The sequence below is a fragment of the Euprymna scolopes genome, chromosome 7, assembly GCF_053919585.1.
Source record: "Euprymna scolopes isolate OS-2025 chromosome 7, ASM5391958v1, whole genome shotgun sequence".
NCBI lineage: Eukaryota > Metazoa > Mollusca > Cephalopoda > Sepiida > Sepiolidae > Euprymna > Euprymna scolopes.
Genome location: NC_136488.1, coordinates 85,110,474 through 85,122,316, shown reverse-complemented (window position 1 = coordinate 85,122,316; position 11,843 = coordinate 85,110,474). Strand labels below are relative to the sequence as shown.

General features: G+C 30.7%; 1 pseudogene; it reads left to right on the top strand.

Annotated features, from left to right (window-relative positions):
- The first annotated feature begins 3,890 nt into the window (after positions 1-3,890).
- Positions 3,891-4,002, top strand: LOC145280506 (U2 spliceosomal RNA; annotated as a pseudogene).
- Positions 4,003-11,843: the final 7,841 nt, after the last annotated feature.

Genomic DNA, 11,843 nt, shown 5'->3' with positions numbered 1-11,843 from the left:
AGAGTCCTTGCAGTTTAGACCAAACTCGGCAAGTTTTGATCTTACGCGCGAAGATGACACGATATCTTCGTTCACGTATATATTGTCAATATACGCCGATGTTCCCTTTCTGATCCGTTCTTCTTGTGACAACACGGCATTGACGATAGCCTTCATTATCTGGGGTGCTACGTTTAGTCCAAATCCGAGTCGCGTAAGACAGTATCTCTTCCCGGAAAACATCACTGTCTGGAAAGGCCACATCGCCTCGCCGATCCGGACCTGCAAGTATGCTTTTCTCAAGTCCAGTAGGGACACATTGGACCCCTGCCGGCGCCACTCTCGCAGCTTGCTGGCACAGACGTCGGCGTCCGCTGTGAACGCATCAACATGCGCATTCAACTCGCGGTAGTCCATTACCGGCCTCACCTTTGACTTGTTAGGTTGGGCAACTGCCATCAGCGGTATCAGGCCCTTGGGGGGTCCAAGTTTGTCGTAGGGGTATGGAATCAGCCAACCGTTCTTAATCCATTCACGGAGCTCGCTTTCGTATGCAGGCCTTATCTGGTCGGGCATACGGTACTCTGCCACTTTGTTTTGTAGTTTGGCCGGTTCCTTGTCTTCTGACCACCTCCAAGTGGCGGTCCACGCCTTCTGTTGGTCGTCGAATTCTGCACTGAAGTCCGGCTAGTCGACTCTTAGTGCCGTGCACACCGGGGGCCTATCCTGAAACTCTACAACGCCAGCGCGCGTTATGCGCACGCCGCCCAGGGCTTTGATGGCATCGTAGCCTAGCAACAGGTCGGAACTCAGCGGCTTTTCGCGTGTCACCAGCGCTTCGACGTTGGCCGAGTTCCCAGTTCTTGTGCGAATATGTACCACACCCACGCCGCAACACATTCGTATTTTTCCAGTAATGGTAGTTATCCTGACGTTCTTCTTTTTCCACGCCCGACAGAAGTCCGCACACACTATGGTGCGAGAGCAACCGGAATCAAGGAGGGCTGAACATAACGTGTCATTAACTCGGACCTGAATGACAGGGAGCGCCTTGTTTATTTTCTGTTCGGGGAAGAGGTCGGCACTGGCACCTTGTCCCCGTCCCCGTTTCCCGCACAGTCTCGGGCCATGTGCCCAGTCTTGTTACAGCGGTAGCAGCGAACAGCCGTCGACCGCCTTCTACAATTTTGTTGCCATGTGGCCCCGCCCGTTGCATCTATAGCAGATGACATCACCTTGCGGGCTGGGTCCCTGAGAAATAGCTTGTATGAGTATCTTGTGTAGGAAACGGGGAGTCTCGTCGTGGGCGACGAAGCGTTTCACTGAAGAACCACGGCAACACACAGCGAACCAACAACCAATGACAGCCACGGCGCATAGGTAACTAACAAAGCTCAGCTGACTGCACGAATAGAAACGGAACCCAACGGTCACTGTACTGATCGCCACGAACGCCAGAACCCGACTGCCTCGCACCTCCAATGGACCGATCTTTATTCCTCAAGATGGCCTAGCTAATTTGCATCCCCGCGAGATCTCGCGCGATCCTGCGAGATTCCGTCTCTAATAAAAGCAGGCAGGCGCCATCTTGAAACTCTTTCGTCCGCTGCCCCGACCACAGGATCAGCCACCACCCCACACGCCAGGCACACACGGACCCTCTTGCGCCGAGGGCTACGGTTAGTCTCACACAATGTAAATGATGTACCCAATCCGTCTACCAACTATCCCTAGTAGGATTTAGTGTTTGCGAACATTTAAAACATTTTTATAACATTTATTAAGGCTTGGAGGCCACTCTAGAATAAGGGTTAAGTTTTAGGTAGATGGTCAGACAACAGGAAGAGTCATGGTGGAACTTAGGTAGGATCGGATTATTTAACATAATAACCCAACAGGATTTTATTAACATTAGAATTGAAGGCGATCATGTTCTGGTTAGTTAGGACGCAAACACACAGTATTGCATTCCACAGACGGACAGTTATAGCAAAGATATTCCGTAAAAAATTCTCTTCAAATTTGAAGCATCCGTGGTATTTTTTTGGCCTGTACTGAGAGGGGGATGAGCGATCACCTGAATTCTTAAATACAGGGCATACTGATGAGATTTTCCAGGATGATAGGAAGCTATTCTCCTTAAGGCAACGTTTCAACAGTTTTGTAAGTATGAGTTCTGGTTGAAGTATTTTGAGTAGTATAATTGGAATACCGTCAGGGCCTGTTGCTTTACTGGAATCAAGGTTTTTGATTAGCTTGGCAACATCACGTACAGATATATGTATATCACATAGCGTGTTTCCTGATACAGGAGGAAATATTGGGGGTTGACGGCCTTGGTCGCAAAGGGTAAAAATAGCTGCAAAGTTCTTGGCAATGAATTTGGCTTTGTCTGATGCTGACGAGATTAACTCAGGTCCATTGATGATAATTGGAATAGATCAAACGCTTCTGTTCAGAATTCTGTTTGCTATTTGCCAAAACTGGTGGGAACCAAGTCGCTGCTCAGCTACTTTGGACTTGACGGACTGAGCATACCACTCTCTTGCGTTCTTTATTACTTTCTTACAATGGTTGCTGGCAGTCCTGAAAGCGGCTTTAGTTTCCATACATCTATTACGTTGGAAGCAGTGGAAAGTGATTTCTGTGCGCAATGGCAGCAGCACATTCTGGAGAGAACCATGTCTGGCTGTTAGGTTTTTGCTGGAACTTTTTCGAGGGTATGAAAAGGTCTATACCTACAATTAACCATTCGGTCAGGTCTGATACTATAGAGGACGCATCCATTTTAAACATGGAATGCAGAGGTAGATCCGATATAAATGTACGGAAGCTATCCTAGTCAGCCTAGTGTATCGATATATTATACGATGGAGAGGTACGTCTGGGGACTTATTACATTTCATTTTTATCTTAATTGATACAACAGAGTGGTCGGAAGATCCAGGAGGAGACAGAACAGAAACTGAACATAGTTCAGAGCAAGTTGTGAGAAAAAGGACTAGTAGACTCGCATACCGGCCGTCATTGTCGGGCACACAGGTGGGTTCCTGAACAATCTGAGTGAGGTCAAAAGCAATGGAGAAATCATGACACAACCTCCCATCATCATCGGTCTTGTTTGAGTGGGTCAACCATTCCACGTTATGAACATTGAAGTCTCCACATACGTGAATGTTAGCTGAAGGATAAGCAGATAGGACTTGGTCAATTTTCTCAGATATGCTTTTAAAGATAGTAACTCTGCTGTTGTGGGGTCGATAGAGAGTAAATATAAATGCAGTAGTGTGAGCTAATGCAACCCGGAAGCACATATAGGGTAAGTTAGGATCTTCTCTGGAGATGTCCATACCACATGGAAAGCCATATTTAATATAGGCACATATTCCATGCCCATGACGATCTTGGGGGTCAGATTTAGAAGTTAAAGTAACCTTTAATTGCGAACTCTTCTAGGGAAATAGCCTGTCCAATGCCAGTTTTGCTTAAAAATAAAAGGTCTGGTTTAGTCTCCTGTAATTGGGTTTCAACCTCTGGAAGGTTAGAACGTAGACCTCTGATGTTGGGGAAGGAGACATGGTAGTAGGGGTCTACGTTGGAAGTTGGAGAACCGGGTTTCATGGTGTATTTTTTCTTGAAACTTGTCATGATGGAATTTTGGAATTTGTGGACTAGGTCGTCAGGACAGAGAGGGGAAACTAAGAGAGAAAAAGAAACGAAGATTTTTTTTTGTAGAACATGATAAGGTAAAGCCGTAGCAATCATTATATTATCACGATTATCGCTCCGTCCGTTATCATGCTGTGCATCCCTAAAAAAGGAAAGTGGAATATTCCAAATAAACCTTATCAACCCTTGAAAAGGAAAATATTGGTGTCGCTGTTGAGGCAAAGCTAATAAAAATGGTTTGTATTTCTTGGCCTTTTGGCTAAGATCAAAGTGTAGTATCTGTTCTTCAGGTGTTATATTTCAATTTCTTCTCTCTCAGTGGAAGAGAAATCCTTTACGACTAAGACAATTTTTCTCCACGTTAAAAAATGTGGGGAGGCATTGTGAATAGGTACTATGTTTAATGTAACAAAGTTTTAATATTAAAAAAGTAACTGGAAAAAGTTATTTCTGATTTAATTACAAAATGCCCTGGAAATGTCACTTCTGATTAATTATAAAATGCCCTGGAAAATGTCCGTTCTGAATATTTTTTTTGTTTACTTGCCTCCTCACAAGGGCGGAATTGGACATGAGGTCGGTTAAAAATTTAGAGAGATATCAGCTCCCCAAAAGGGGCACTGGTCAATAACAAAAATAGTAATGAAGGATTTCATCTCCATTAACCAAGACCAAAAAAGGGGGGGTTAAGTCACTGGAATTCTGAAACTGATACTACACTCAGACATTAATGTTGAAACAATGGTTGCTTAATCCCTAACCATGTTAATGTTTTTATATATTACTTTCCAAAAGCTGCTGAAACAGTACATGATTTAAACATTAATTTATTTTAAGTATATTTTAAGCAGTAGGTTACGGGATATGAAGTCATTCCTGGAAATTACTCAAACCGTTAAGGATTTAAACATTACTTTATTTCATGCATATATATATATATATATATATATATATATATATTACAAAGTGGTCACCACTTATCAAGGCCCGGAAGCAACTCAGGAATAAGGGTTATTGTAAGTACAGTACGTTAGTGTGTAGATTTAATAAAGTGTCTACTTAAGGGAGCGGAGTGGGGTGGGGGATATTAAACCAGTCCCGAAAATGGGTGAAACGGTTTACGCATTACACATTACTTTATTTAATTTATATTTTTAACATTGGGGTGGGAAATATGAAGTCGGTTCCGGAAATGGCTGCAACCATTTACGTTTTGGACATTACTTTATTTAATGTATATTTTTAACAGTAGGATGGGAGATAAGAAGTCAGTCCCGGAAATGTCTGAAAAATGTTTACGATTTATACATTACTTTATTTCATGTATATTAACAGTGGGATGGGGTTATAAGTCAGTTCCAGAAATGGCTGAAACAGTTTACTATTTAGACATTACATTATTTCACGTATAATTTTAGCAGTGGGTTTGGGATATAAAGTCAGTCCGTAAATCGCTGAAACAGTTTACTATTTAGACATTACATTATTTCATGTATCTTTTTAGCAGTGGCTTGGGGATATAAAGTCAATCCCGGAAATGGCTAAAACAGTTTACGATTAAAACATTACTTTATTTAATGTATATTTTCAACAGTGGGTGGCGAACATGAAGTTAGTCCCGGAATTGAATGAGATGTGCAAATATATACTATCAGAAAGCGTCGCCCAGTATTGACTGAGATAGGTGAAAAACATATAGTAGCAAAATACCCAGCGTCGCCCGGGATCGAATGAGATAGGTGAACGATATATATTAGCAGAATATGCGGTGTCACCCGGAATTGGATAAGATAGGTGAAACATATATACTATGAGAATACCCAGAATTGATTGATTTGTTTGTAATGAAATAATCATCCCAGGCAATATATCAATGTTATTATTTAAGTAAGGGGAGCGACATAGTAGGTTAAAGTTATGAAAATTATTGTCGAAATTAGTAACATATCTAAGAATTATGAAAAATATTGAAATGTGAGTTACTTGATTGGTGTGTTTGTAATGATATAATAAGTCCAGACAATATATCAAATATATTATATAAGTAGGAGGGAGAGGCATAATGTGGGTTTTAATTATAAAAATTATTGTCGAAATTAGTAACATATCCAGGATTATGAACAAAGATTAAATGTGAGTAAATCGATTGTGTGTTTATAATAAAATAATCAGCCCAGGAAATATATCAAAGTAATTATGTTAGTAAGAGAGGGCGATAAGGATGGTTTAAATTATGAAAAATAACTGTCGAAATTAGTAACATATCCAAGAATTATGAAAAATGATATGTTATTAGTGTGTTTGCAATGAAATAATCAGACCAGACAATATATCAAAGCTATTATTTTAGTAAGTGGGACGATGATGTGGGTTAAAATGATGAAAAATGATTGTCGACATTAGTAATATATTCAAGAATTATGAAAAATGACGAAATGATAGTTAATTGGTTGGTGTGTTTGAAATGAAATAATCATCCCAGATAATATATCAAAGTTATTATTTTAGTAGTGTGGGTTGATAATGTGGGTTAAAAATAATTTTCGAAATGAGTAACATATGCAAGAATTAAGAAAAATGATGAAGAGTGATGTAATTGATAGTTGTGTTTTTTATGAAATAATCAGCCCAGACAATATATCAAAGTAATTTTTTAGTAAGATAGGGCGACGAAGATGGTTTAAATTATAAAAATTTATTGTCGAAATTAGTAACATATTCAAGAATTACGAAAAATGACGAAATGTGATTTAATTGATTGGTGTGTTTATAATAAAATAATCAGCGTAGACAATATATCAAAGTTATTATATAAGTAAAGGGGAAGGAGATAAGGAGGGCTTAAATTATGAAAGATTATTGTCGAAATTAGTAATATATACAATAATTACGACAAAATGATGAAATATTAGTTAATTGATTAGTGTGTTTGTAAGGAAATCATCAGCCTAAACAATATATTAAAGTTATTATTTAGTAAAGAGGAAGGGCGAAAATAATGGTTAAAATTATGAAAAATGATTGTCGAAATAAGTAACATATACAAGAATTACGAAAAATGATTAAATGTGATTTCATGTATTAGTGTGTTTGTAATAAAATAATAAGCCCAGACAATAATTCAAAGTTATTATTTTATAAAGGAGGGGGCCGTAATGTTGGTATAAATTATGATAATCTATTATCGAAATTAGTAACATACCAAAGAATTATGAAAAATGATGAAATGGAGGGTAATTGATTAGTGTGTTTGTAATAGAATAATCAGTCCAGCAAATGTATCAAAGTTATTATTTTAGTAAGGTTGGGTTAGATATATATATGTATATATATATATATAGATATACATGTATATATATACATACATGTATATATATACATACATGTATATATATACATACATGTATATATATACATATATGTATATATATACATATATGTATATATATACATATATGTATATATATACATATATGTATATATATACATATATGTATATATATACATATATGTATATATATACATATATGTATATATATATACATATATGTATATATATAAATATATATGTATATATATAAATATATATGTATATATAAATATATATGCATATATAAATATATATGTATATATAAATATATATATGTATATATAAATATATATATGTATATATAAATATATATATGTATATATAAATATATATATGTATATATAAATATATAGATGTATATATAAATATATAGATGTATATATAAATATATAGATGTATATATAAATATATAGATGTATATATAAATATATATATGTATATATATATGTATATATAAATATATATATGTATATATAAATATATATGTGTATATATAATATATATGTGTATATATAATATATATGTGTATATATAATATATATGTATATATATAAATGTATATGTATATATATATAAATGTATATGTATAAATGTGTATGTATATAAATATATATGTATGCATATATGTATATAAATATATATGTATGTATATAAATATATATGTATGTATATAAATATATATGTATGTATATAAATATATATGTATGTATATAAATATATATGTATGTATATAAATATATATGTATATATGTATATATATGTATATATGTATATAAATATATATGTATGTATATAAATATATATGTATGTATATATGTATATAAATATATATGTATGTATATATGCATATAAATATATATGTATGTATATATGCATATAAATATATATGTATGTATATATGCATATAAATATATATGTATGTATATATGCATATAAATATATATGTATGTATATATGTATATAAATATATATGTATGTATATATGTATATATGCATATAAATATATATGTATATATGCATATAAATATATATGTATGTATATATGTATATAAATATATATGTATGTATATATGTATATGCATGTATATATATGTATATAAATATGCATATGCATGTATAGACATGTATATAAATATATATGTATATGCATGTATATATTTATATGCATGTATATAAATATATATGTATATGCATGTATATATTTATATGCATGTATATAAATATATATGTATATGCATGTATATATTTATATGCATGTATATATATGTATATGCATGTATATAAATATACATGCATATGCATGTATATAAATATATATGCACATGCATGTATATAAATATATATGCATATGTATGCATATAAATATATACGTATAGATATGTATATAAATATATACGTATAGATATGTATGTATATAAATATATATGTACATATGTGTGTATATAAATATATATGTATGTATATAAATATATGTGGATTTATATATATTTATGTATATATGCACACACACATATATATGTAAACAAATAGATATGAATATATATCTGTTTATATAAATATATGTGGATTTCTATGTATGTATTTACACATATATGTGTATATATATATATGTAAACAAATATATATGGATATATATGTGTGTAAACAAATATCTAGGGATATATATATGTATGTATATAAATATATATGGATATATCTATGTATGTATATACATATATATTGATATATCTATGTGTGCATATAAATATATATTTATATGAATATATATGGATATATCTGTGCGTATTTAAATATATATAGGTATATATATGTATATAAATGTATATATGTATATTTGTGTGCATATAAAACATATGTGTATATATACGTATATGTTTATTTATATAAATTCGTATTCCTGTCTGTTTGATTGTTTGTTCACAATTTCCTTAATATATACGAAACGGGTTTTACCTTTATCTTTCATTTATTTCTATATATATTAATATACTTGCAAAACTATACAATTAAGTTTGTTTGTTCACAATTTGATTAATATATACATTGTCTATATATATTAATATACTTGCAAAACTATACAATTAAGTTTGTTTATTCACAATTTGATTAATATATACATTTTCTATATGTATTAATATACTTGCAAAACTACACAATTAAGTAGTTTTGTGCACAATTTGATTAATACATACATTTTCTATATATATTAATATACTTGCAAACTAGACAATTAAGATTCCACATTATTTGCATATGGCATTAAGAAAAATCAGTTTTACTTAATAGCGGTATCTTAGTGAATGTTTGTAGTGAGGAAATAGTTTAAGTATTCTATTTAAAATTGTGTTTTAATAAATTTTAAACAACAATAATATAGATAATATTTTAATTAAATTAATTTTTGAATTAATATATATATAATAATACTTATAACTTTTTTTAGAGTTATTTGGCTCTTGATAAAAAAAATACAAAAGTTTACCAAATATCATTTATATTTATATAAGCATGATATGTATATGATAAATCTATAGATATTCTCCTCTGAATCATGTCGATGCTCTGACATTCTAGACTGACGCAATGTTTCGTATTCGCCTGGATGTAAGCGGATGATGGGGGCATCTCGAAGTGAACCCTTTATTTACTTCACGGGGTAGCATGATCTTGTTCTATCAGCCATAACTTAAAAGTTTCTATTTACTATGCATCTCAACGAGGGTCGTTTTTAATGTGGAGAGAAAAGAACAAAAGGTAAAGAATAAAAATTATATTATATTTATTAAGTATCTAGCTGAAAAATTAATTCCGTGTTGCTAGAAAAATGTTTAGTTTTGATTGTTTTTTTTATTTATTTTTATATATACAAAAATCTCACTTACAAAAAAACTTAAACGATTTCATTTGTTTGTTTTATTTTATCTCTTAAACGCAGCGTCGGTTAGTACCTAATAGAATGAAGATCTACTGCCACCTCAAATTCGACAATTTACACTTTTCTTATTTTGCGTTAATTTCATAGATTACAAACTTAATTTTCTAATTAAAAAGAACTTTATACGGCGTTTAACACCGAAAAAAATGGAGATTTACTTTTGTTAATCATAATACATTATAAATATTATGAAAAAAATCACAAGTAAGAGTGGGGGAGCACTTTTGTATATAAATTTTGCGTAAAATAAGATCCCACTTTTTGGCCACCAAGTGTTCAACGACACATGGCACTTCAAGCATTTTTTTTTTTTAAGTTTAGCGATTAAGGGGTTCGGCGCAATCTGACAAATACAATTTGTTTTCTGGTGGGGGTAATTACATTGGTAACATTAAATAACGATGAAATTTAATTATATTTTATGAGACGACTCTATACCTCAACTAACAATATATTAAATAATAAATAAACCCAAAATATGATGAATTCAGCTATTTTTCGAGCGGGGGATTACATAATAAATGAAACAACAAACAAAATACATGTATATATACATATATATACATACATATATATACATATATATATACATAAATAGATATACTTACATATGCATATATATTACATATATATTACATATCTACATATACATATATATACATATATATAGACACATAGACATATATATATAAATATACATATATATATATACGTATATAGATATGCATATATACAGATACATATATATATAGATATGCATATATACAGATACATGCATATATGTATATTATACATATATATAAATATATATACATATATACATGGATATATACTTATGTATCTATGTATACTAATATATATATGCTTATATATATGTACAAATACTTATATATATATTTATGTATATAGGTATACATATATCTATACACTTATATATAAACTTTTATATATCCTTATTAATATAGGCATATATATACATAAATATATGTATATATACTTATATATATACATAAACATATATGTATTTATATATACATACTTATACATATATATATGCTTATGTATACTAATATGTATACATAGATATATAATTATATAAATACTTATATATATGTATCCATATATAAATATATACATATATATATATTTATATATATACATATATATGTATACACATATACATATATATATACACATAGATATATATACGGATGTATATATGTATATATATGTACATATATATATAAACATATATGTATTTATGCATATACTTTATATATGTATGTGTATATATATGCATTTATATATGTATGAATATATATTTGTATATACATATATCGGTATATACATATATCTTTATATATATGACCATATATATGTATATACATATATATGTATATATTTGTATATAAATGCATGCACATATGTATATACATATATGTGTATATATATGAGTATGTATATACATGCATATATATATGTATATATATGTATATACATATATATGTATATATGAATATATATATGCATATAAATATATGTATATATGCATATATATGTATGTATATACATGCATACATATATCCATATGCATATATATGTATATATATGCATATACATATGTATATGTATGCTTATATATATGTATATATATGCATATATATGCATACATATATCGATATACATATATATGTATATATACGACTATATATGTATATATTCATATATATATATGTATATACATATAAATGTGTATATTTGCATATATATGTATATGCATAGAAATGTATACATATGAATATATATGTATATTTATATATATGCGTATATATATATGTATATACATATATATGCATATACATACATATATATGTGTATATATGTATACAT